This window comes from Chlorocebus sabaeus, chromosome 15 (genome assembly GCF_047675955.1).
Source record: "Chlorocebus sabaeus isolate Y175 chromosome 15, mChlSab1.0.hap1, whole genome shotgun sequence".
NCBI classification, from domain to species: Eukaryota; Metazoa; Chordata; class Mammalia; order Primates; family Cercopithecidae; genus Chlorocebus; species Chlorocebus sabaeus.
In genome coordinates this window covers 39,761,504-39,788,331 of record NC_132918.1, presented here as the reverse complement: position 1 = coordinate 39,788,331, position 26,828 = coordinate 39,761,504, and the positions used below count along the sequence as shown (strand labels likewise).

The window sequence follows — 26,828 nt, the reverse complement described above, 5'->3', positions numbered from 1 at the left end:
CAAAGCATTAGTAAAACATTTTTTAAAGCCACCTAAATCCTATAAAGTAATGCCAGTGTTTTAGGCTATAGAAAATGTCTCTTGAGAGTAATATATTATAACATGTATTACTTATACATATATAAGTCAGTTTTCAACAGAGCTGCTGTGAATTACTGTTTTATGGTGTAATTCATTAAAAAGAATTCAGTCTATGCTAATGACATGGTAATTTTCTAACATATATACAAAGAAGAAGAAAATATGGTGAGCATACTGTTCTCCATTTTCTGTGCTGAGTTAAACTGCTATTTGTACAGAAATGAAACTGGATTATCCCTGCCCTAGTCAAGGCATGTCCTAGGGCAGGACCAATAACGTCAGTTCTAAATGGAAGCTTCCAGGTTTCTCCATTTTGTCTAATTTGTGAGTTCATTCCTATTAGTGGTTTTTTAAATCTAGAATGTTACTGAGGCTGAGCATAGACCCTTTAGTAAGCTTTGAAAACACATTTCTTCTAAGCTATAGGGCATTTATAAGTGAGTCAGCAGTGTATACAAAGCACTTGTCCTCTGCAGAGAGGTATTAACAGATGAAATGGAGGAATCAAGGAAGCAATTTAAGATGTATCATAGACCTAAAGGTAAAACTAAGACCACAAAGCTTCTAGAGGAAAACTTTATATAAAATGCCTTCCCAACCTTTGGTTGGTTTTTTAGTGTGCAAAATTTCTTAGCCACAAAACAAAAAAAAATTAAGTTTTCTGAGCATCTTCCTGACGAGAAAAAAGAATTGTGGTCTGGTTCTTGAACTTTCCCAGCAGTGTGACCCCCAAAACCAAGACTACTTCCTGCTTTGAGACCAGAGGAGACATTGGCCTCTCTGGGCTTGCCAAAGAAGGGAGAAAAAGAACAGAAAGAAGCAATTGAATATATTGATGACGTACAAAAGGAAATACGGGCTGGGCGCGGTGGTTCACGCCTGTACTCTGGGAGGCTGAGGCGGGTGGATCACCTGAGGTTGGGAGTTCGAGATCAGCCTGACCAACATGGAGAAACCCCGTCTCTACTAAAAATACAAAATTAGCCAGGCATGGTGGTGCATGCCTGTGATCCCAGCTACTTGGGAGGCTGAGGCAGGAGAATCACTAGAACCCGTGAGGTGGAGGTTGCAGTGACCTGAGATAGCACCTTTGCACTCCAGCCTGGGCAACAAGAGTGAAACTCTGTCTCACAAAAAGAAAGAAAGAAAAAAAGAAGAAATTCAGAGACTTAATGAACAAGCCAGTGGGGAGATTGTGAAAGCAGAACAGCAGTATAACAAATTCTGCCAACCATTTTTTGGAATAGGTCAGCATCGATTGCCCAAATCTCAAATTTTTGGGTAACAGCATTTGTCAGCCATCCACAAGTGTCTACATTACTTGGGGAGGAAGACAAAGAGGTACTGTATTATTTGAAGAGTTGAAGTGACAGAATTTTAAGGTATTAAATCAGGTTACAGAAAGATTTTTATTTTGATGAAAATCTTTAGTTTGAAAATAAAGTTATCTCCAAGGAATTTCATCTGAATGAGACTGGTGATCTATTTTCAGAGTCCACTGAAATCAAATGGAAATCTGGAAAGGATATGATGAAAAAGTTCCAGTCAAATGCAGAGTAAAGTCAGCAGGAAGAGGCAGCACGAAGAACCAGATAACTTCTTTACCTGGTTTACTGACCATTCTGATGCAGGTGTTGTTGAGTTAGGAGAGGTCATCAAAGATAATGTTGGCCAAATCCATTACAGTACTACTTGGCTTTCAATATGGATGAGGAAGAAAGGGAAGGAGATGAAAATGATGAAGAAGAATGGGAAGATATTGATAAAGAAAGGGGATAAGGATGAAGGTGAAAAAGATGAAGATGATGAAAGGGAGGAAAGAAAGGGGGATGAAAGAGAAAATGACTAATAGAACACTGATAGGTTCCAACCTTCCTTTTTAAAAATTTTCTCCAGTTCCTGGGAGCAAACTATGTATATATGTGTGTGTGTGTGTGTGTGTGTGTGTGTGTGTGTGTTTTTCTCTTGGGCTCGGTTGCCTTGTTCTTGAGGTCTCTTTTCTCTACACCATGGTTCTCAACTTATTTGGGGGGAAAATAGCTTGAGCAGAATACAATGGGGAAAGGATCTCTAACTCCTTTCTGTTCCAAATTCATTTTTACCCCTTCTTGTCTGAACAAAAACTGTATGGATTCAATACCACTGAACTCTGTGGGGAAAAAAGAAAAACCTCCTTTCACTCTGCTGGAAGTTGGATGGCGCTAAGCCCGTGTGTAGTAGTGCACAGAATTTTAGCACTTTTCTTCCTTTCTCTGTGTATTAGGCTCAGAACACTGTGTCTTTGTGTGAATATGGATACTTAGCATTTGCCAACATGTATCTGTCTACTTTCTCTTGTTTAAAAAAAAACAAAAACAAAAAATGGGGCCATGTAAGGTCAGCAGAGGGTGAGTTTGAGATGTCTGGGTGAGTTAAGCATGTATTTTGACAACATGGCTTCTCCTTTGGAATATTTAATTGTGATGTTTATTGGACATCCTTGCAGTTTAACATGACATGTTTAAAATAAGTTTTCTCCTAATGATGACTCTTGCCCTGCCACTTGATGGGACAATCTGCAGAACCTGCAGGTTATTATTTAGAATTCACATTCTCTATTGTACTTTCGTTCCTGTCCATTTTAAAGTTTTATTTTACTGGAGAGGAAAGATGACACTTAGTTTTAAATGTTAAAAGTGTACAAGTCGCTTTGTTAGAATAAAACTAAATGTGTACACATACCCCAAAACCAAAAAAAAAAAACCCCAAATTTAAAACTTTCATTTTTTTTTTTGTAGACACCATTAAGAAAATGAAGGCAAGCCATAGACTGGGGAGTAAATATTCACAAAAATATCTCTGTTAAAGGCTCAGACTGTTTAAATAATTTTCATTACTCTGTAATGAAAAAACAAACTCAGTTTCTTAAAAAAATGCCGAAAAGATGGAAACAAATACTTTACAAAGGAAGCTGTTTGGTCAAGGAGCACATGAAAAGATTCTCAGCCTCATTTGTCAACAGGGAAATACAAATTAAAATAACAATAAGGTAGTACTTTTACCCATTAGAATGGAAAAAAAAAAAAAAAAACTTGACAATGTCAAGAATTGACGAGGAAATAGAATAATTGAGACTTTGATATATTTTTGGTTGGAGTGTAAAATAGTAAATCTACTTTGAATAATAGGTCACTTCTTATCAAGTTAAACATATTGCTTCCTTGTGACCTTGTAATTTCACTCCTAGGTGTTTACCCAGGAGAAATGAAAGTGTATGTCCGTAGAAAGACTTACATTAGAATATTCATAGCAACTTTTTTCACAATAGCCAAAAGTTGGGAACAACCCAAATGCTCATCAACAGATTAAAATGGGTGAACAAATTGTGGTATGCTCATAGAATAGAATACCATGTGGTGATCCAGAGGGTGATACATGCCAACAATATAGATAAATCTCAAAACATGGCTGAACAAAACAAGTTAAATCTCAAAACATGTTGAACAAAACAAGTCAGACACAAACGACTATGTACCTTGTGATCCCATTTCAGTGTAGTTCTAATACTGGTAAAACTAAGCTCTAATGAGAGAAATTAGGAACGTAGATGGCTGTGCCTAGAAAAGAGAATGATTAAATTTTTGTGATGGAAGTATTATTTATCTTAATTGGGGTGGTGATTTTATGGTGTCAAACCTTGTTGAATTGTACACTTAAAATCTAATTTTCATTTATTGTATGTGGTTTATACCCCAATATAAATTAGTGAGGGAAAAAGTCAAAGGCATAAAACTTGCTCTTGAAGCAATACGGATGTTGAGCATACACAGAGCAGATTGTAATGTGTGTGTAAATGGTATGGGATGCTTGAGAGAGGGCAGAAATGGCAGGGAGTGTGTACCGCATGAGCTTGCAGGAAAAGGCAGGATAAACAGAAAAGGCTTTCTGGACAATAGATGGTTTGTGCTGTGTTTTGAAGATGCAAAGAGGTAAATGTTTTTAGGACTTGGGGAGAAGATTTCTCAAATAGGGTCAAGGTTTCTCAAGTCAAGAGGTCAAGATAAAAATAAAACAGGACATGTTTTTGGGCCAATAAACATAAATTGAAGTAGTTTTCCTACTCAGTGTATCATTCCAATAGTATCAGTCTATCATTTCCCATATATAAGTATCATGTCCCTCTTTCAAGACTCATCTTCATTCTGCTTCTTTTGTTCTCCACGTGCACCAGCACACAGTGGTTTTTCCTCCCCTCAAATTCCCATTTTTTAACTTATAAATTAAAAGCACCATTTAATTTTTCTTAGATTATATCCTGTTTTTCAGTGTGTATCTTCTTACAAAGTGCATACTCAGGAGAGGTAGTTTGTCCTCTGCCACAAGTAAAATGTTGAGTATACAACCAAATTCTGGTTAAGATTTGGTGGGTGGAGGTTGGCAGATGTGCAGGAGGTGGGGACATCTGTGGATATGGATTGAAGTGTGGAGTTGTAGATTTTCTTCTTTGTATGAGGGTTAATGGCTATAATGTTTTGGCTCTCAACTATGTACCACACCTGATAACTCTTACAGTCATTCTTCTAGGTAGATATTTTTGTTCTGTTTTCTACAGATGAGTCAACTGAGCAGGGAGAGGTTAAGGAACACACTGGAATTTTGAATGCAAGTTGAGTATCTCTAATCCCAAAATGTGAAGTCCGAAATGCTTCAATATCCGAAACTTTTTGAGAGCTGACATGACTTTCAAAAGAAATGTTCATTGGAGCATTTCAGATTGGGGATGCTCAACGGCTAAGTATAATGCAAATATTCCAAAATCTGAAAAAATCTGAAATCTGAAACACTCCTGATCCAAAGCCTTTGGATCAAGGAATATTCAACCAGTGTATCTCTTTGGCTTCCTTTGTTCTTATAGTCATCAGAGCACCACACTATGTTACTGGGAAAGAAGATGATGATGGCAATGACAGCAATAAATATTGATTGTGTTCTTGTTTTTTTTTTTTTTTTTTGAGAAGGAGTCTTACTCTGTCACTCAGGCTGTAGTGCAGTGATGCGATCTCAGCTCACTGCCACCTCTGCCTCCCGGACTCAAGCAATTCTCTTGCCTCAGCCTCCTGAGTAGCTGGGATTACAGGCACACACCACCATGCCCGGCTAATTTTTGCATTTTTTTTTTTTTTTTTTTTAGTAGAGACGGGCTTTCACTATGTTGGCCAAGCTGGCCGCGAACTTCTGACCTTGTGATCTGCCTGCCTCGGCCTCCCAAAGTGCTGGGATTACAGGCATGAGCCACCACGCCTGGCCTGATTCTGTTTTTTTGCCAATTACTGTTCTGGGCAATTTATGTATGTGACTCATTTAATCTCCATAACTTAGGAAAATGATGTATAGAGTTGTTAAGTGACTTTATTACGGTTGTATCAGAATAAGTGGTAAAGTCAAGATTTGAAGCCAGAAAGTCTGATTCTAGAATGCACACTTTTCATTATTATGCTATACTACTTGGCATTGTATACATAGGGACTGGTTGTCTTCCTTAGAACAAGGCATATACTGTTTCTTAATTGGAGTAGGAGTGGATTTAAATAAAAATTGGTGATGCAGACTGTTGTTTTCAAACCATATTTAGTTAGTTATTTAAGACTCTCATTTTTGTCCATTCATATAACATTTATTGAAAATTTCACTGTGTTATGAGGCTAAGACAGAGTCTGTTCTTTTGAGGGACTTTAAAGTCTAGGAGTGGGTCTGGATTTTTTGTATCACGTGGCTTCTAAAGCATTTTAAAATTCTCACGCTACTTGAACTAAACAGAGAAACTGGATTTGACTGGCACTGTGCTGAAGTCATGGCTCCTGAAGGAAAATTGGTGCAGGTATCTAATGAACCATCCCATACTCAGAAAAAAGGCCTTGCTGCCCCAAAGCCAAAAGATTAAGCAATGAATGTGCACTTTGTATTTAAAATTAAAATAATGTATTTAAGGTTTCTAAAAATAATTCCTACTTAACCTGTATTTTTCCTTAACCAACTTGCCTCAGTAGTACCAGTTATAAGGACAGCTGCTGTGTATCAAACTCAGTGATAACAGGGACAAATGGTCTGACATCTTAGGTTTTCTTTTTATCTCAGATCATATCCTCCCTCTTCCTTTTTTCACTTCTATAAAGGTAGTGCTGATAGGCATATTTATAGTGGGGAAAGAGGCAGTGAAATCCTTGTGCAAAAACATAGGTAGGCAGTTTTAGGGGCCAGGAGAGAAAGAACATTCAACACTAAAGGCCACCTCCTAGGACATTTAACTGAACTAAGTATCGTTTTTCATATTCTATTTTTGTCATCTGTACATGCAGGGCTATCAGCTCCCAGCTGGATTAAGGTTAGGGATTGGGATCTAGTCAGTAAATGACTTCTGATAAGATTAGAATCGTCTCCAAATCCCCATTAAGGAAATAAAAATGTAATCTTATAAGTTATAATATGCCCAAAGATTGTTGTCATAACTGAATGACTATTAATTCCTAGGAGTGATGATGTTAAGGTTTGTTAATGTGTCTGTTAGAATGTAAGCTACAAGAGGCCCAGAACCTTTTCGTCACACTATCCCTACTATCCTAGAATGTTGGCTGCCTCATGGTAAGGAATCAGTGTTGAATGAATAAATGACTGAAATATCTCTAGAGTGAGAAGGGAATTTCATTCATCATCTGTAGCAGGATGGAAATGTTCTTAGATGAAGCCTTGTATGAGCTCTCCTACCAACCTTTGACCTTATGGCTGGACTCACTGAGAAGATTGCATCAGCAACAGGTGAGTTCTTTCCAGCCAGGTATCTCTCCCACTATAGAAGGTGGCACATTTCCCATCTGCTTGGTATAAATGGCTCCTAGAGTCTAGAGGCTTTGAGTGATGTGATGAAAATAAGTGTGTATGATTCTGGAAAGTTTCGAGGATCAGATTTTCTTTTTTCCAAGTGATCACACCACAAGTATACGGGTTGCTTTGGGTCAAACCTCAGAAGTCAAATAATTTATTTTTTCCTCTTTTCTTTGATACCTTAACCTCAACAGCAGATGTCATATAATTGGGTAGAAGCCACCACAACTCTCTGGCTGTTCTCTGAATGATGAGGGGTCAGAACATGATATCTAAGGCCTTTGATGTTTTTCAAAAACAACAGATGGGAAGTTTCAGTGAAGAATAAAAAGCTAGCAATTTAATTTATACCGAGTAAAGACAAAAATTTCAAAGGAATTTAATCAGATCTAGAAACATATGACCAGTATTTCGCTTTGACTTTAAAAGAACAGGTGGATTGAGAAGCTTTGCTGTGGTAAACTTGGTTTTTCAGTGAATTAATGTAGCTGAATGATTACTATAAAAATAGCGTTCATTAATTACTAGTTTTATGCTTTTTAAGGGTGCTAGGGAGGAAAAGAAAACTCCCTGTAAAGAAGAACCAGAAAATTCAGGAAAGAGGGTTTTGGAGACCTGATTCCTCACACTACTTAGGAAGCTGGGAATTTAAAATAGATTTTATATAGTTTGGTTGTAGGTATTTTTTCTTATCAAGATAGGATATTTGTGCTGAAGCTGATATATCTAGCTGTGCTGCTCAGACTTTTAGGAGGCAATGCATCTTTTAGTATTGCGGGGTGATGGTGGGGAGGCTATGGGTGTAGCACCAGAATATAGCAGCAGACTTGAAGCTAATTTGAAATCCCAAGCAGTAGACAGCGTCTGACCACTGAAATGCCTTCTTAGCATCCAGTATGAACTGGCAGGGTGATCATACTGATGACCATAATTAATTTATTGTACCGTCAAGGACACTTTTGAGATAGAAAGGAGGCACTGTTTTCAATTATGCCCAGACAATAGGTAAAAACTGGAGCTGTCCAGGACATGGGGTCACCCAAAACTGAATGCTCAACAAAATTACCTGGAGGGCTTGTTAAAACAGATTGCTGGGCTCCACCCCCATTGTTTCTGATTCTGTAGGTTTGGAGTCAATAATTTGCATGTCTAACAAGCTCACTGGTGATGTTGATTCAGCTGGTCTAGGCCCTGCACTTTGAGATGCACTGCTCTACCCAAACAAACTTGGCAGTCTTGTACTGATATAATTTTCAGTTAAATGAAACTCTCCTTATTGTTCATCATCCTCCACTAGACAGCCTTTTGCGGCTGAGGATGCTCGTGACGATGGCAGAATATGCTTGTATTGGCATCAGCCTACTTCCTGGATTGGTCTGTTTTTGGTATTCTAGAGACTGCTCACACTGGGAGGCTGAAACAGCTCACCTGTGACCGACCTAACTTTTAAGGAAATCCTGGAGCCAAATGGAATAAACCTGATGACTTCTGAGTTCTCAGAGCCTTTAGGCTTAGGGAAGCCTCAACATCTAAATTCACTCTAGAAGCACTTTATAGAGTGAACGTTACTCTAGGGAACAGTATTCTTCTGTTCAGCACTTTAGAAGCATCATAGGCGTAGTAGGAAATATCTGTCAATCTTCCTTTTTTTTTCTTTTGGTCATAAATAATATGCTTAATCATGGGGATAATATAGTGTTTTTATTTTTAAGCATTTATTCATTAGTTTGCTCACTAATTAACTAGCTTAGATTGAATGAGGAACTTGTAGACAGTTTTGTTGGTAAGGCAAATGCAACTGTGGAATTCCTCTGTACATCAGTGGGTCCCAAAGTGTGTCTCAGGTCAGTAGCATTCAGCCTCACCTGGGAATTTGCTAGAAATGCAAATTCTTAAGCCCCAGCCTAGTCACACTGAATCAGAAGCTCTGGGGGGATAAAGCCCAGGGAACTGTGTTTTAACAAGTCTTCCAGGTGATTCTGATGTGGGTTAAAGTTTGAAAAGCAATATTGTAGCTAGTTTTATGTTATGTTTTTCCCTGTTTTGATATACAGAGGTATTGAAATATCTGAATTATGTTTCTAAGTAGTCTGATATCTAATTACATAAACATTTACCTTGATAAAATTAGTTTTTATAATGAAAATAATGATGTCAGACCTTATTTACTGAATACTTTTTATACATACAGTCATGCACTGCATAATGGTATCTTGGTCAGTGACGAACTGCATATGCACCTGTAGTCCCATAAGATTATAATGAGTTGTATAATGGCGTGTGCTCTATCATCTAGGTTTATGTAATTATAATCTATGATGTGTGTACAACAGTGAACTCACCTAAGGATGTATTTCTCAGAATGTGTCTCCGTTGTTAAACAACACATAGCTGCATTACTGTGTTAAAGATTTTACAAATATTATCTGATTTAATCCTTACAGTGCTGTTTTACAGATGAGGTGGGGAGAAGGGGCACTCCTGACATTGAGAGGCTTTTTTCCCTACTCCTTTCCCCTTTTCCTGTCCACTTGTATTCTGTTTAAACATGTTAGCAATAATTAATAATCATTTGTTTTTAGCTATAACTTTTTCTCCAAGTAAATGTACATGGTACTAGATAAAACATTTTTATAGCCGGGGAATTTTAAATAGTATCCTAAAAATACATGGTTGAAGAGGATGGAAGATTGAAGGACATGGTGATGGTGACTGGGTGGCTTGGTGGAAGGGCAGGGAGTGGATATACCTATAGTGAGGCTGGGCTGATTGGAATCCTGTGGGCTGCAGGAGCCACCCATGGTGAATGGAGTGAAGGCGTCCTCCCTGTGCTCAGAGGATTCAAGGCTCCTGGGTAGATAAGCTGGGTGGCCTTGCTCAGGATAGTCACACGTTCTGTACCTGCTTCAGCTGTGAAGTAGGCAAATTATACTTCTTTCTCTGCACTGTACCCACTTCCCCTGAGTCTTCATGCTTTGAGTACCTTGGAATCTCCCCACTTTTTTTTTTTTTTTTTTTTTGAGATAGGGTCTCACTCTCTCGCCCGGACTGGAGTGCAGTGGCCTAATCTCAGCTCATTGCAACCTCCACCTCCCAGGCTCAAGCGATTCTCCTGCCTTAGCCTCCTCAGTAGCTGGGATTACAGTCATGCACCGCTACTGCCTGGCTAACTTTTGTATTTTTAGTGGAGATAAGGGTTTCACCATGTTGGCCAGGCTGGTCTCAAACTTCTGACCTCAAATGATCTACTCTCCTTGGCCTCACAAAGTGCTGGGATTACAGGTGTGAGCCACCATGCGTGGCCTCCCCGCCCTTTTTTTTTTTTTTTTTTGCCAGACATGGCAATATACAGTTCATTCATATATACCAGTGTGTTAATTGTGTGTACACAATTGTATGCCTGTTTGTATATATAGTATTCATAAATTTTATCAAAATATAAAATTCATTGCATGTTTACAAATCATAAAATATGCCATTGGTATTTTCTGAGTACATTGTTTTCTTTTTAACTTAATGGCTAGGTTTTTCTTCTAGTGCTAAAACTGATTATCAAGTTTGTATGTTTTAGAAAGATGAATATGCAAACAATTTTTTTTACTAACGTGATCTTTGATTCATTTTCTCCATAGGATTCATTGTCCTTGGTTAAAAAGAATATATATAGACAGGATGGATTGCATGGGCTTGGTTGAATAAGCTGACGTTGTGGGTCTGTGCTAATTCTCCTGAATGTAATTTAATTTATAATATTTAAAGAATTGTAAGTAATTTAGTTCATTAGTCCTAGACTATAAATAAGTAGCATATGAACTCAAATATTTGCTATGCATAGGACATATATTTTTGTGATTTACAATTTAAAGGCATTTTATTTTATTAGGTGTTAATGGGGTTAACTTACCCTAATAATGACAAAGATAAAAGCTTTTGCCTATATAAGTGTATGTACAAGTAAATGCAACTGTATATCTGTACATATATGCAATTGCAAACAAAAACATACTGACCTAAGTATTATGCTAATTGATTTTGTAGTTTCGAGAAACAATTTTAATACATATTTACGAGCTTTTGAAATGTTGTCCTGGATGGCTACCTTTTAAACATTTTCTTTGATATCTCTTCATCACATATATTTTGACAGCCACTATTGAAAATCCTAAATAATCATAAATAATATTTCAGTATTGGATCCCCATATTAGCATGGGGAAATATATTCATATGCCAATTATAGTTGTCAAACAAAAAGTAACCCACTGAGAAAAATGTGAGTGGCAATGGTTCAGTGTTCCTTAGCTTTGTTGCTGTCCAGCTCAGAAATCTTTTCTGTTCCCATGCACCATTCACATACACGCAAGTCATTTCATGGAAAAGCTGTTTCCTTACCTGTGTCTAGGCCTTCATCTGTGAGAGTCACGCTTCACTCATTTTGAAATACCTCTCAGTGCAGGCTCCAAGGTGACACTGTTACAGAGTTCTTGCTCATCTTCAACTGTGGATGAAAATCAGGAACTTGACAGAAACCGCAGATAGTGGGTCCGTCTGCTGCTGTGGTCAGATAGAATTTATTGAAGACTGGGACGTGGAAAGAAAGAGGAAGGAAGAGACGTTTTAATCTCTGTGGGTGTCAGGCTGACTTCTGAGCTAGTTCCTTTCCTCCAGTAATGCAAAAACAGTCCTGCTTTTTTATTTCTCCTCCTACTTTTCCCCACATCCTTACATCATCTGATGCACAGCCAGTCAACAACCTGTTTTCTAACCTTTGCCATTGTCAAATTCAACATGTGGTATGAGGTGGAGAACTGATGTGTAAGATATGGTTCTTTCTGAAGCACCCTCAGAGAAAATTGTCAGCAGCTTCACAGTATAACTTGCAGAGATGGGTAGTTGGAGCTACCTGGAAATGCGGAATTAACAGAATAAAGAAATATTTTGACACCAGTGTCTACATCTTCTAGATAAGAGGAGTTGCGTTGTCATTTTTCCCACATGAATTTTCCCGTATTTGAACATTACTGATAAATAGATCACAAGTAGGACTTCAGATAAACTCCTTGCGTGTTAACATTTTGGTGTTTGTGCTGTCTGTGTTACTATTTTGAAAGTCTTCATATTTTTAGTTCCTTTCAGGCTCTGTAGTATAATTGGTGATGTCCTGCAGTGCTCCACAGTCTTTCCCATTGACTATTAGTGCCATTAGATTTGGAAGTTCTCAGAAGATGGCTACAGAGTCCTTTTCAAAGTGTGAAACTCAGAACCAGAAAGAAAGAAAACAAGGGGCTGAAAAGCTTACCTTATAAGGCTCCTGCATTTGAAGTGTATTTACTTAGGCTGTTCCATTGCTAAATTATGAGTAACAGCTAGTAAAGTTCAGCTTGCCTTAGAAACATAACTATACATTTACAGTTATAATAATTATAACTGGCTTATGACATGCCAGTTACTATTCTAGTTGCTTTATACGTACTTGGTATGTAGGAGGCAGTGTTCTGAACATTGGAGATGGAGTAGTGACTAACACATACCCAAAGAGTTATTTCCCTCTTGAGTATTTTTTTATTTTCTGCCTCACAGACTTTGAACATTGGAGATGGAGTAGTGACTAACACATACCCAAAGAGTTATTTCCCTCTTGAAGAGTATTTTCTTATTTTCTGCCTCACAGACTTACTAGTCACTATTTATCCTTGGCAAATACCTGTGAGACACAGAGCTTGTTTAGAGAAGTTCCCCATGTCTCCCTGCCAGAGGGACTCTTCTTCAGACCTCCAGAGGGTCCCAATAGTCCTCACTGATGCTTTGATTGAAGGGCTAAGAATACTGATGTGCATAGAGAGGCTTATTAGCTTCAGCTGCAGTGAGATCTGGTGGGTAAATAAGCTTAAGGACAACTGGACGTGAGGAGGAGCCGCTAGAGCCTGGTTATTACCAGGGCACATTGCAGAGTCCTCCACTTGTAAACATTTTTCTGATTAAATGGATGGTTTGGCATGAACAGTATCTCTAAGCTGAGACTCTCAAGACTTCCCTGATTTATTGCAGGAGATGCTGTTTACTCTGACAGTCTCAAAAACACCTATTAATTGTTCCAGGTCCCTTTTGTGCTTCTTGACTTCCCTGTGGGGTGTTCCACATACATGTTATTGAGTATGACTGGGGAGAACATTATAATGTTTTTGTCTGGAGCTCCTTGCTCTCCTCTTAATGCCAGGAGTTGCTAAGTCCAAGGCCAAAAGGATAGTCCTACAGGTTGTCACCTCGTGGCAGGTGGTACAAATGGGTTGGACTCTATGTAAGACACTTGGGAGTAGAGGGATTATGGAGAAGTGGAGAGCTAAAGGGCCCACCGAGGGGGTCAGCTGTGTCTGGAAGCTTGCCAGAGTCATGGGCTGCATCTTGGGATGACCCAGTGTCTTCAGAACATGAAACGCTGATTTGCATGTGCTGTTCTAAACACTCTATGTTTTAACTTGATTACTTACAATGACCCCATGAGTAAAGTAGGTCTGTCTACTTCCTCTTCCCCATCTTTTTCTCAAGGAAACTGAGGCATGGAGATGTTACATCAGGTCGCTGGAGCTGGGATTTAAACCCTGGCAGAGCCTGGAGCCTGTGCACTGCTACTGCCCTTATATGTCTCCTCTGATTTCATTTGTTGGTGTCTAAATCGAATACCTTACAAACCAGTGTAGACCTAATACCCTGTGGGCTAAAATAAAACCTGACTGTGCACTGTATTTGACTTGTGAGCAGTCAGCTTGTGACCTCTGTTCAGTGGTGTTATTGGCACGTAGCAGGACAAGGATGATGAGGGGTGGGGAGGGGGCAGACAGCCAGGCACTTGAAAGGAAAGCTCATCTGCAAAGATTGGATCAAGTCTCAAATGCACATACTCATACACTTGATTGAAGCGTACTCTCTCCCTGCTAGATCCTTTCACAGCCAAAACACCTGGCAACCCTTGGAGAAGTAACTATTCCTTTTTTTACAGGTAAGAAAATAGAGCCTCAGAAAATTTCACTCAGAGTTGTCTAAGCTAGAAAGTGGCGAGACTGAACTTTGAAGTAGTCTTTAGGTTGTGCTAGACATTTTGTGGATATGCTTAAATGACAGTTTAGCTTGCACACATTTTCCTTTATTAGAATTGGAAGTAAGTATTAATGTTGAAAAAGTATTTTAGCCTGATAAACAGTATTTATTCTGTCTTCATATGTTTTTGAAATTAGATATTTTAGGCTGGGCGCAGTGGCTCTTGCCTGTAATCTCAGCACTTTGGGAGGCCAAGACGGGCAGGTCACAAGGTCAGGAGCTCCAGACCAGCCTGACCAACATGTTGAAATCCTGTCTCTACTAAAAATACAAAAATGAAATAAAATAAAATAAAAAAATTAGCTGGGTGTGGTGGAGTGCGCCTGTGATCCCAGCTGCACAGGAGGCTGAGGCAGGAGAATCACTTGAACCTGGGAGGTGGAGGTTGCAGTGAGCTGAGATCGCACCACTGTACTTCAGCCTGGGCAACGGAGTGAGACTCCATCTCAAAAAAAAAAAAAAAAAAAAATTTATTATGACTTTTAGCAACACAGATAACGACTCTTTTCAACACTAGACACCAGGCATAATACAGCATAGCCAATAACAACATTATAATTAAAATAATAGAGGGCTTGGCCCTTGCATGAAGAATCTTTTAAAAAACAAAATCTAAAATAGTCAATATTTTCCTTTTATCTGTGGTGTTTTGATTTATACTAAATAGTTCTGAATTCCCATTTCCTTTTGTGGAATCCTTAGATTAAAATATTGTGGATTTCCTCCTGACTAATCTTTTTCTCAGAGCCCTCAACATACCCCTGATATGACAACCACCCCAGCCCACCCCACGTGCCCACACATTGTCTGATACCATTTCCAGGCAGGACCCTGCCTTATTAGTAATAGGACTGGTTATATATAAACATCCCTTGTGTATTCATACTACAAATAGAGTGAGTTTAACACACGTAATCCCCAAATATGTCTGTAACTGTTTCCAGTCAGTTTCTATCCAACCCCTCATCAACAGATCATAAATAGCTGGCTGGCTCACATGTTGATTCCGTAAATGTCCTATTTTGCTCCTTACCCCAGAATTCAGCTATGCATAATTGTTACCATATGTCTTTTGAAATCATTTTTCTTTAAAATAAGTACGGAGACAACTTCACTGTTACTGCCCTTCCCCTGCCTGTCTCTGGTTGCTTTATTGAGCATAGAGAATAAGGCACCAGCGCACCCGGCCTCGTCCCCACTTGCTCCCTTGGAGACTTGTTCGTGTGAGCCCTGTATAGACCTTATTCTTTTTTGTAGCTTTGTAGTATTCCATAATTTGTTTAATTAGTACCTATTGATGGATTTTCAGATAAATATGAACATTTTCAATGAATTTATTTTAACCATAGCAGATATTTACTGGGTTATATAGGGTTTTTTTTTTTTTTTTTTTTTTTTTGCTGGCAAGTGATTTATAATTGTGTGTGTGTTTTGTATGTGTTGGGGGGCATGGCTGCCGAAAGGATCTCACTAGATGTTGAGAAAAGGATATTGAGATAAGAATACAGAGGATTTTGGTAAAGGCCTAGTGTAAACATTTTATGAAAGTACAGTGTACAAGGATGTTTAAAGGAAGCATATTTGGAAATTGTCCTCTATAGGATCTCTGAAGGAACTGACATCCAAAATGCTTCTTGCTGGATGGCTCTTTTACTTGTAGAATGGGGGTGAAAGTCAACTTAATACTATATTAAAAGAACGATGTGAGCCGAGGTTTAATGTTAGGAAAACCAGCAACGGTGGAGCAGTGCGTAATGTGGGGCATCCGAAATGTCATGCTCAGGACTTCATAATTTAGTGTGCCGTAAAGTTTTTGAGCTTTGTAGTAAAGTAATTGAAGAAGTGCATTGAAAAAGTGTAAACTTATGGGAAAACATCAAATGCAGACATGCCTTTTTCTTTTTCTCTATGTGAAGCATTCAGTTCTACCAGCTTGTTGATTTAGAGTAGTGGAGAAAGGGGGCAGAAATTATATCATTAAGTTGTGATTTAAGTCACTGCATTATAAAATAATGCCTTTTTGTTAAACCTCTTGCAATGAGTGACAGGACATGGGACGTCATTGGCAATTGCGCACTTGCCTTCATCTGATAATTACAATGAAGAAACAAATGCCTGGTACAATATCACCCCCTTCTGGTAGATTGAAAGAAGTAACAGTTTTTAAAAAATTAATAGGTGCCTATATTTTATAGGCAGTTCACAAAACCTCACTTTGGTATGGATACTAACATTGAGTCATGGTTGATTGTCTAATCCCAATTAGTTGAAGTGTGCAAACAGATTTTCTGTATTGCTAGCAATAGATTGGGTTTAATTCTTGAAAATCAGAAGAACTGAATCTCGGTTGATAATAGCAAAGAATCAGAATTTAGAACTTTGTTACAAAAACAAAAACTTTTGTGTGTGTATTTTCTCTTTTCAGTATTTTTTTTGGAAAGATGCTGAGGAAGCAGAGGAAAGCATTTTCTTTTTCACCTTCAGGTCTTACAAATGTGTCATCTCTCATTATCTTCCTTTTGTTCCCATTTGCTTGCAAGACTCACCACATCTTTGGAAATATCCCTAATACCTCAGTGTTGTCACTATTCTTCTGATGTGGCCTGTGTTTCTGTATCATGCGTAGCCATCCTTGCTGGCTTCGTTTTGTACCCGTGGTGTTCACTACCATAGTAGGTACTCAGAAGTATTTGTTAATTGAATATCTGTAACCGGAATGTGGGGAAGACAGAGAATATTCCCCAACTCTGTGCTCTGGTTCTGCAAGTAAAGATAAATGAGATAATGGAAATTATCTGAGAACAATGACTCTGAATATTTTAAATAATATCCCAAGTGTGTTAAATCATCTAATCACTTGTAGTTGTACACTTCTGAACACCTTTTGTGGGGTTTTTTTTGTGTCTGAATCCCTGACCTGCATAATGATTCAACTTAGGACAAGTAACTAAGAGGATGACATGCTGCTTTATCAGACAGTTTATTTACTCAGCACCCTAACTGCTCAGCTTTTTAATACAGTGATAGGACAAGTTAGGAAAACAAGGCCTTGGAAAGTCCCCGAGTGAGCTGGAATGAAACTTAAGGAATGTAGGAACATACTTCGTTTTTGTCAGATAAACTTTCCCACAGCTGTTCTGATAAACATTGCTGCTTGTTCATCCTGCCACTATGTGTGGGAGGAGCATGGCCTCAGCAAGTTTAAGGAAAGATTTGTGGTATTGACTTTTCAGGGAACTTGACTGAAGGTTAATTGAAGTCAAAGGAAGTGCAGTGGGTGATCACGTGTACAGTTTTGTTTGTTTGGTTTTTTTCTACCCAAAGAATAAGCCACACCTGAAATTATGTAGAACAGTCATCTCTGGCCAGCAAATGATTTTAGCTAGGCACACTTATTTTTAGTTCTGGGTTGTGGGAGGGTTATGTGGTTATCTTGGTAATTTAATTTCCTTGGTGGCCTGACTAGAACTGTGGTTTTAGGCAATTAATGCTGTAGAGAGCTGAATATCTTTATAATTAATAATTTGAGCACAACAGTTATTCTTATGCTGTTATGTATGGACCAGTTAGTTTAATCAGAATGAAGAATCAGTGAGGCCTTTTTTTTTTTGAGGCAGTTTTCGCTCTTGTTGCCCAGGCTGGAATGCAATGGCGTGATCTCGGCTCACTGCAACCTCCACCTCATGGATTCAAGTGATTCTCCTGCCTCAGCCTCCCGAGTAGCTGGGATTACAGGCATGTGCCACTATGCCTGGCTAATTTTGTATTTTGGTAGCGACAGGGTTTCTCCGTGTTGATCAGGCTGGTCTCAAACTCCTGACCTCCGGTGATTCGCTCACCTTGGCCTCCCAAAGTGCTGGAATTACAGGCGTGAGCCACTGTATCCAGCCCAAATTTTTATATTTAGTCTTTGAATGAGTCATTTAAGGAACAGCTATGCTAGTTCACTTGTCTGATTCTCAGTGGTCATGAGGTAGTGCTGTGGTCTGAATGTTTGTGTCCCTCTAATATTTATGTGTTGATAAAAAGAAATGAATTAATGGCATTTGCAGTAACCTGGATGGAGTTAGAGATCATTATTCTAAATGAAGTAACTCAGGAATGGAAAACCAAGCATCATATGTCCTCACTTATAAGTGGGAGCTTACCTATGAGGATGCAAAGGCACAAGAATAATACAGTGGACTTTGGGAACTCAGGGGGAAGGATGGGAGGGAGCGAGGGATAAAAGACTACCCATTGGGTACGTTGTACACTGCTCGGGTGATGGGTGCACCAAAATCTCAAAAATCACCACTAAAGAACTTCTCCATGTAACCAAGCACCACCTGTTCCCCAAAAACCTATTGAAATAAAAAAAAATAAAAGAAAAAATATGTTGAAATCTAATCCCCAATGTGTTGGTATTAAGAGGTGGGGCCTTTGGGAGGTGACTAGGCCATGAGGTAGGGCCCTTGTGAATGGGATCAGTGGTTGTATAAAAGAGGCCCTTTGGCCTTCCACCATGTAAGGACACAGGGCACCATCCGTGAGGAATAAGTCCTCACCTCACACGGAATCCGTTGGCTCCTTGATCTTAGACTTAGCAGCTTTTAGGACTGTAAGCAAGACATTTCTGCTGTTTATAAATTACCCAGTTTAAAGTATTTTGTTACAGCAGCAGGAATGAACTAAGAGAGGTGAGCTGTATGACGGTGTGTGGTTACACTTCTGTCACTTAATTATGATAGAAGGATTTATTCAGAGCCCACCTTCTACTTGATTGGGCTTTGCAATCATCAGTCTCTCTCAGGAGAATCACAGACTTCCTGTGACCCCGCTGTTGTAGTTAGAGTACTCTGTGCCCTCACCTAGATCTACCTCCTCATCAGCTTTTCATGTAGTTGTGGTCTGCAGGGAGACCAGTGCCTTGGAAAGGCAAATGTGGTGTCTCTCTCTAAAGGTCTCTTGAGATCAATACAGAACATAAATTTTGTACCTACCAGTCAATAGTATTAGGAAAGATTTCTGATAGTTTTGTTTTGGAGTAGAGAAAAAATATAAATTAGAATTTAGATTATTTATTCCTTCTGCAAGCAAAAGCAATCAAATATTCACCTTGGGTGGACTGTGTTCCTTCTTGTGGTATTAAGCAAAACTTCAAGCAACAGGCGCTATAGACTCAGAAAACTGTTCTCCATGCTCCTAGAAAGTATCCATGAGAGATTTTTGTTGAATAGCTGCTAATCCAGCATCCAGGGGTTCCCAGTTTGTGTTAGCTCCATGGAAGAAGCTTCATAGCAGGGGGAGCTTCTCATTGATGAAATGGCTGGATTCATGGAGTTCTTTTTCCTTATCTTAAGCTGCTTGTTTTACTAGGTAATGCTGTCCTAACATAGACATATTTTCCTATGTGTTGTGAACATAGGGGTATATATTCTTGTTTGCCCACACAGTCCCAGTTGAAACCTGCTGTGCCAGCTCAGTGAGTAACACTTTCACTCTCGAAAGTGTCCTGGTTTTGACAATAAATTACACGAGCCATTCTAATTTATAATTATAAGTGAATAAAATGACTGAAAGCATATGATTGATTGACTGGCTTAAACTAATGTTCTCTTAGTTAGATATTATCTGTTATTAAGCAGTTTTTTCAGGCTTTAGTTGAGAGGGCTTCCCAGCTTCAACCCTAGCCTTAGAAAATTACTTCTTCCTCTCTAATTAGGGGCAATGCTAGTACTTCCTTATGGGTTTGTTTTGGGGATTAAATGGGTTAATACAAGTCGGGTGCTGGTATGTAGGGAGTGCTCAACAGACATTAGGTATTTTAATGTTATTAAAAAATTATCATTCAGTGTTAAAAGTTCTAGAAAAGAGTATGCAAAAGACTGGGAAGGAGCAGAAAAATCAAGGCCTCAAGTAGTATTGCCATCAATGTAAATCATGGCAGTTGGTTTATTTTTCCTCTCTCAGCGTGGCACAAAATAAGAGGTGGGATCCAGGTGGCATCCAGTGGGATGCCCACCTCCAAAATCCTTTCTTATCCATGAGACCAGACATGCTACCATTGGGGTTGAGCTACAGTGGGTATCAGGCCAGGCGGGGCAGAGACCTGCATTGTCTATTTCTGGGGGCGGAGTGGCAGGATTCGGTAGAAGGTTGTTAATGGGAATGAGGAAAAGAGGGCACTCAGATTTTCAGTTCAGGGGGCCTGGGTATATGATGGTATTGTTAAATCAGTTCAGGGGGAAGGGGCCTCCTTGGAGGGGTGGAGACAGAAAGTGTTGCAGTCCTGGTGACAGCATGGACTTTGTAGTCAGACCACCGAGCTTCAAAACCTACCGCCATCACTTCACTTCCTAGCTAGATGTGCCTCAGTGTCTTCATCTGTAATAGGACATCTACTATATAAGGTTCTTGTGGCGATTTAAAGGTTTTTTAAAAAGTAAAGCATGTAGGACAGTGACTGATGAGCATTATGTAAGATTTGATCATTATTACTATTTTTAACTTGCCACTTTAGGAGTTTCTATGCAAAGTATATCTATATATCTATAGTTACCTTTCAAATAGCATTTGTAGAAAACTTCAAAGCAGACATCTATTGAAGCTTCATAATAAACTTTATAGAAATCATTGCTTTCTTTTTTTTTTTTTTTTTTTTTTTTTACCATTTTTTTGTGATTAATAGAAGTGGCCAAGAAAAAGTTTACCCTATATTTACTGTTTATTTATTAATACTCTATCCCTTCCCAAATTTGGTTGGTACCTACTGATATCTAGAGGTCTAGGTTTCTATATTGCTTGAAACCTTGGTCATATTCTTCTGTCTTTCCACAAATGGCTCAGGAATCCTCATCAGGGTTCTCACTGTCGGCATTACTGCCCAGAGAGTGTTTGTTGATTTCAGGATATTTTCTTGTTGTCCCTGTGTTCAGTGACTGGGGCCATGAATGCTTTATAGTATGCAAAGTATGAGGCACAATTCTTACATGGTGAAGAATTGTCCTGTGCTGCTTATGGGAGTGACCCATTAACTTTCCCATGGGTGAAAAGCTTGTTCATCAATATCTGAGCCTATAATTTAAGTCCATTTTACATATAAACGTATTTTGTCTGGTTTAATATACACCAGCCTAATTTTTCCAAGTATGTAGCTACTGTCTACTAAATACTCTATTTGGAATCTTGTCAAGAATTATTTATTTTGGAAATCCACATCACTAATGGTAATAATGTAAGTTGTGTTTGGGTCACAAATATTTGTATCTGTTAAATTCACATAATTAAATGAATAGATCCAAGCATTTTACCACTTCATGTTGAATGGATGAATGAGATTATTTCAAATAGTTGTGCCTAAGCATTTACATGTTACATTACATGTCATTATATATTTTTCTCTCCATTTTTCCTTTGAATTATGATTACGGTTACATATACACTTATAGACAGGCAGTCCTTGATTTCACAGTTCTGACATATATTTGAGTTATGATTTAGTTAAATGATACCAGTCTCCCTGCAATAGTCCACATTTTCGTTACCACAGTATATTAGCTGTAAGTAGTTGCATAAAGACCAAACTTAATTGCTAGTTCTCCAGTTCACAGATCATCATGTAAATAACATACAGGAGTGGCCAATCATCTCACTTCTTTCAGAGTCTGTTGGTGATTGGTCACTGCTCATCTGGTATTCAGTTCATGCACAGGTGGCAGCAAAGTGTGTAGTTGTGTTGCCTCCTTGTTTGCCAATAATAAACCTCATGACATTTTACAAAAAGAGATATTTGAAAGAGAGTGTACCAACAAAAATGAAAGTTCAGGAGAGAAATGAAAAGTGATAATATAGGAAGTGAAATTTGAATCACAGGCATATGGAATTACAAAATAAATAGCTAATCAGGGGAAGGTTAAACCTCTATAATATGCTGTTAGATGAACTTAGTAAAGGCAAAGTTGTTAACATCTACAATGAACGGATGAGATACCCCAGAGTAAGTGATGCTGACAAGAAACTTCACAATTAAGGAATTTTTGAAATATTTCATGACATGGAAAGCACAAAGGATAAAATGTTGGAAATTGACTCATACTTACAAAGGAACATGACAATTCTATATATAAGGCATAGAAAAAGATACTCTGTATTATAAGTTATATACCGAGAGGAAGTCAAGAACTATTCAAAGACGTATGATATGGTTCAGGCTTTTTGAAAAATACGTAGAGGTAATTCATCGTTGGGTAATTGACAGATGGCTTTCTATGTTATGAAAGATATTTTGCTTTAGGCTAGCAGTAACCATCTTAAGCATTGGATATAACTTTTTAAGACTGTTTAAAAACTATCATGGGTTAAGGGGCTGATTTACATTCTTTATGCTAAACTTGTTAACCTCAGTTATATGTGCTGTGTGTTTGTCTGCATATGTATTTATGTAAATGTGTCCAGAATGTTGGAAAGCCTTGCATGTAACATTTAAACCTATACCTAGACTTGGAGACTCTGGGAAACCTGGTATCTATTTGCAGATTCTTGTTCATTAAATCAATCAGATGTGTGGTTCAATTCTAGGAGTTGCTGGGGAGTCTGCCCCAACTACAACCACTGAATATTCTCGAACATAATTCTTTTTTTTTTTTTTTTTTTTTTTAAAGACAAAGTCTTGTTCTGTTACCCGGGCTGGAGTGCAGTGGTGCAATCTTGGCTCAATGTAACCTCTGCCTCCCGGGTTTGGGCAGTTCTCCTGCTTCAGCCTCCTGAGTAACTGGGATTACAGGTGCACACCACCATGTCTGGCTAATTTTTGTGTTCTTTTAGTAGAGATGGGTTTCATCACGTTGGCCAGGATGGTGTCGAACTTCTGACTTTGTGATCCGCCTGCCTTGGCCTCCCAGAGTGCTGGGATTACAGGCATGAGCCACCACTTGCGACCGTACTCTAACATAATTCAAAGAGAAGTTGGCCAGTTTACTTTTATTAAGAATGTTTGCCTAAATTGAAATAAAAGGAATTTCCAATTTAATTCTGTATCTTGAGTTTCCAACTAAGGAGAAAAAGATGTGTGTCTCTAAGGGTGACTTTTTTTTTTTAATCATTTTTATAATTTTAGATGATTTCCTTTCATTGTGGCTTATAAGAAAACTTTGAGTATTCAAAATGAAAGTTGCATTCAAAATGACTCTTATGAGTTTCTTGATAAATTGATGGAAAATTTTATTTAACACTGATAGTCTTATTCCTCCCTGTTCCATTCTAATGATGATTTTGTGTACTTTTGAAACTATAGATAAATTATACATTTAAAATTTTTTTCTATAAGTTAATTTAGAAAGAGCAGTCAATATTCATAACATTTTCCCATGAAACTCGTGTTATTATAGCCTTGTTAGTTTTTGTTTTTTTACATCTGTAACAAAACTTGACGACATTAATTATTCTTGTCAAGCATTTCCATATTACATTCAACTAGGCAGCTGCATGATACACATTTGTATATATTAGCATTAATAAAGATGTTTAAAGGAAAACTGCAGCAAAGTGCTAGACTGTGTTACTGTGAATTCAAATGCCGTAAATACGACAAAAGTTGAATTTTCTTCACCTGTTTTGTGAGTTTTACCACTAGATGGTGATGGAGGACTGAGGAGTGTGCTGAATTCTGTGCCTACTATGATACTTGTATTATGTTGAAAATCGAAAATGTTTGTTCTTAACTATTTAACTTTAGAAGTCATTTAGGAGTATCCAGAGATTCTTTTATTTATCATGCTGAGCACAATATCTTTTTATATGGTGTGTGCTTAGTATTTATGGATTTTTTATTTTTATTTTTATTTTATTATTATTATACTTTAAGTTCTAGGGTACATGTGCATAACGTGCAGGTTTGTTACATATGTATACTTGTGCCATGTTGGTGTGCTGCACCCATCAACTCGTCAGCACCCATCAACTCGTCATTTACATCAGGTATAACTCCCAATGCAGTCCCTCCCCCCTCCCCCCTCCCCATGATAGGCCCCGGTGTGTGATGTTCCCCTTCCCGAGTCCAAGTGATCTCATTGTTCAGTTCCCACCTATGAGTGAGAACATGCGGTGTTTGGTTTTCTGTTCTTGTGATAGTTTGCTAAGAATGATGGTTTCCAGCTGCATCCATGTCCCTACAAAGGACATAAACTCATCCTTTTTTATGGCTGCATAGTATTCCATGGTGTATATGTGCCACATTTTCTTAATCCAATCTGTCACTGATGGACATTTGGGTTGATTCCAAGTCTTTGCTATTGTGAATAGTGCTGCAATAAACATACGTGTGCATGTGTCTTTATAGCAGCATGATTTATAATCCTTTGGGTATATACCCAGTAATGGGATGGCTGGGTCATATGGTACATCTAGTTCTAGATCCTTGAGGAATCGCCATACTGTTTTCCATAATGGTTGAACTAGTTTACAATCCCATCAACAGTGTAAAAGTGTTCCTATTTCTCCACATCCTCTCCAGCACCTGTTGTTTCCTGACTTTTGAATGATCGCCATTCTAACTGGTGTGAGATGGTATCTCATTGTGGTTTTGATTTGCATTTCTCTGATGGCCAGTGATGATGAGCATTTTTTCATGTGTCTGTTGACTGTATGAATGTCTTCTTTTGAGAAATGTCTGTTCATATCCTTTGCCCACTTTTTGATGGGGTTGTTTGTTTTTTTCTTGTAAATTTGTTTGAGTTCTTTGTAGGTTCTGGATATTAGCCCTTTGTCAGATGAGTAGATTGCAAAAATGTTCTCCCATTCTGTAGGTTGCCTGTTCACTCTGATGGTAGTTTCTTTTGCTGTGCAGAAGCTCTTTAGTTTAATGAGATCCCATTTGTCAATTTTGACTTTTGCTGCCGTTGCTTTTGGTGTTTTAGACATGAAGTCTTTGCCCATGCCTATGTCCTGAATGGTACTACCTAGGTTTTCCTCTAGGGTTTTTATGGTATTAGGTCTAACATTTAAGTCTGGCTTCTTGTGGTGGTTAGTTTGCAGACAGTCTTTATAAGATTTAAATGGTTCCTAAGCTTTATTTTGTCCTTGTTTTCTTGTTTATTTTTTTCTAGTATATCACATTTCCTCATGGTGATCATTACATTTCTTTATGTTTCAGTTGTATTTATTCTCTTCTTTGCATGTGTGCACACACACACACACACACAATTTTGACTTGAGTATTTAAATTTATGCATTCCCCTAGGCACCATTCTCTTGAAACTATGGTTGAGAAGCAAAATACTATCATACTGTTTCAAATTGAGGATAAAATATTTATGAATGAATATAACAGTAACACACACATTGGAAGATTTTCTACAAGATCAGTTTCTCTGAATGGCAGTTTTATGAAGAATAGAAACTTTCCTTTTGGAAATTCTCTGAATATGTTTCTTTTCTGCATAAAAGGAAGAATAAATACAGTATTTATTGCCTTCTGGGAGGATTCTGAAATACTCAATGTAATCCAAAAGCCCTAAGTAAGAAATTTTGGATTTCAAATTTTAGTTTATTCCCAAAAGCCAGTTTTGAAATAGCAATCAAATGTAATTATTTTCTTCAATATTAATAGAGTATTATGTAGCTTCTGACACTAGCATCATGTATTATTCCCACTGATGTTATTTAGCTCATGTAAATGATTCATTTTTCATTGACCTGGATAAATACTTTTCATTCCACAGCATGGGAACTGGTATGAAATATAAGCAGTGCGATATTGATGGTTTTTGTCATATGACTTTTTTAAAAAATTGGGATGATGTTCTCTGTTTTAAAGCCCATGTTTGAAGATATTCCATTGATTTAATAGTGTCACGTAGGAGAAATAAAGCTACTGTCACATTAAACGTGCCTGGTAACTATATAGCAGTCTAATTTTAGAAATATTAAGGTGGGATTTAAATGTCTTAAAGACCTGTTAGAATTGAAGCCTAAATGAAAGGATTAAATGAGATATGGGATAGAGAAGTACTTACTAAATTTCAAAGTGCTTACTGAAGGTATTTTCCCATCCACACTATTGCTCCTTTTTTTTTTGATGGAGTTTTGCTCTTTTGCCCAGACTGGAGTGCAGTGGCGTGATCTTGGCTCACTGCAACCTCCGTCTCCAGGGTTCAAGAGATTCTTCTGCCTCAGCCTTCCGAATAGCTGGGATTACAGGTGTGTGTCACCATGCCCACCTAATTTTTGTATTTTTAGTAGAGATGGGGTTTCACCATGTTGGCCAGGCTGGTCTCGAGCTCCTGACCTCAGGTGATTCCCCCATCTTGGCCTCCCTAAGTGCTGGGTTTACAGGTGTGAGTCACTGAGCATGGCTTACTCCCCCCTCCTTTTTTTTTTTTGAGATGGATTTTTGCTCTTTTTGCCCAGGCTGGAGTGTAATGGCACGATCTCGGCTCACTGCAACCTCTGCCTCCTGGGTTCAAGCGATTCTCCTACCTCAGCCTCCCGAGTAGCTGGGATTACAGGCATGCGCCACCACGTCTGGCTAATTTTGTATTTTTAGTAGAGATGGGGTTTCTCCATGTTGGTCAGACTGGTCTGCTCCTCCTTTTTATATATATGTAGGGAAGCTGTAATTTACCCATGGCTTTCTGGGGAAAGTGCAGAAAAGAATTGGCCTTTCAAACTACCTTTTCTTAATTAGTTGATCTAAAATATGACCATCTTAATCGAGGTAGTGACACACAATTGGAGGCAGGGATAGCTATGCAAATGACCAACTGAGGTATATGTAAATTCGTGCACGTCAGTGTCCATTACATTTATAGAATTGGA

The 26,828-nt window shown here is 38.3% G+C and overlaps 2 protein-coding genes and 1 pseudogene across 8 annotated transcripts in view; 2 read left to right on the top strand and 1 right to left on the bottom strand.

Moving 5' to 3' along the window:
• P2RY14 (purinergic receptor P2Y14) overlaps positions 1-12,851 on the bottom strand; it is a 64,255-nt gene extending 51,404 nt beyond the window's left edge. For both annotated transcript variants that reach the window (XM_008008696.3, XM_008008699.3), the window contains exon 1: positions 11,331-12,851. The gene's annotated coding sequence lies outside the window, so the exon portion shown is untranslated. The remainder of the gene's footprint in view (positions 1-11,330) is intronic.
• Positions 1-26,828, top strand: part of MED12L (mediator complex subunit 12L) — a 341,749-nt gene that overhangs the window by 174,254 nt on the left and 140,667 nt on the right. The gene's annotated exons all lie outside the window — the stretch shown is intronic.
• On the top strand, positions 1,157-9,929 carry LOC103242028 (protein SET-like; annotated as a pseudogene).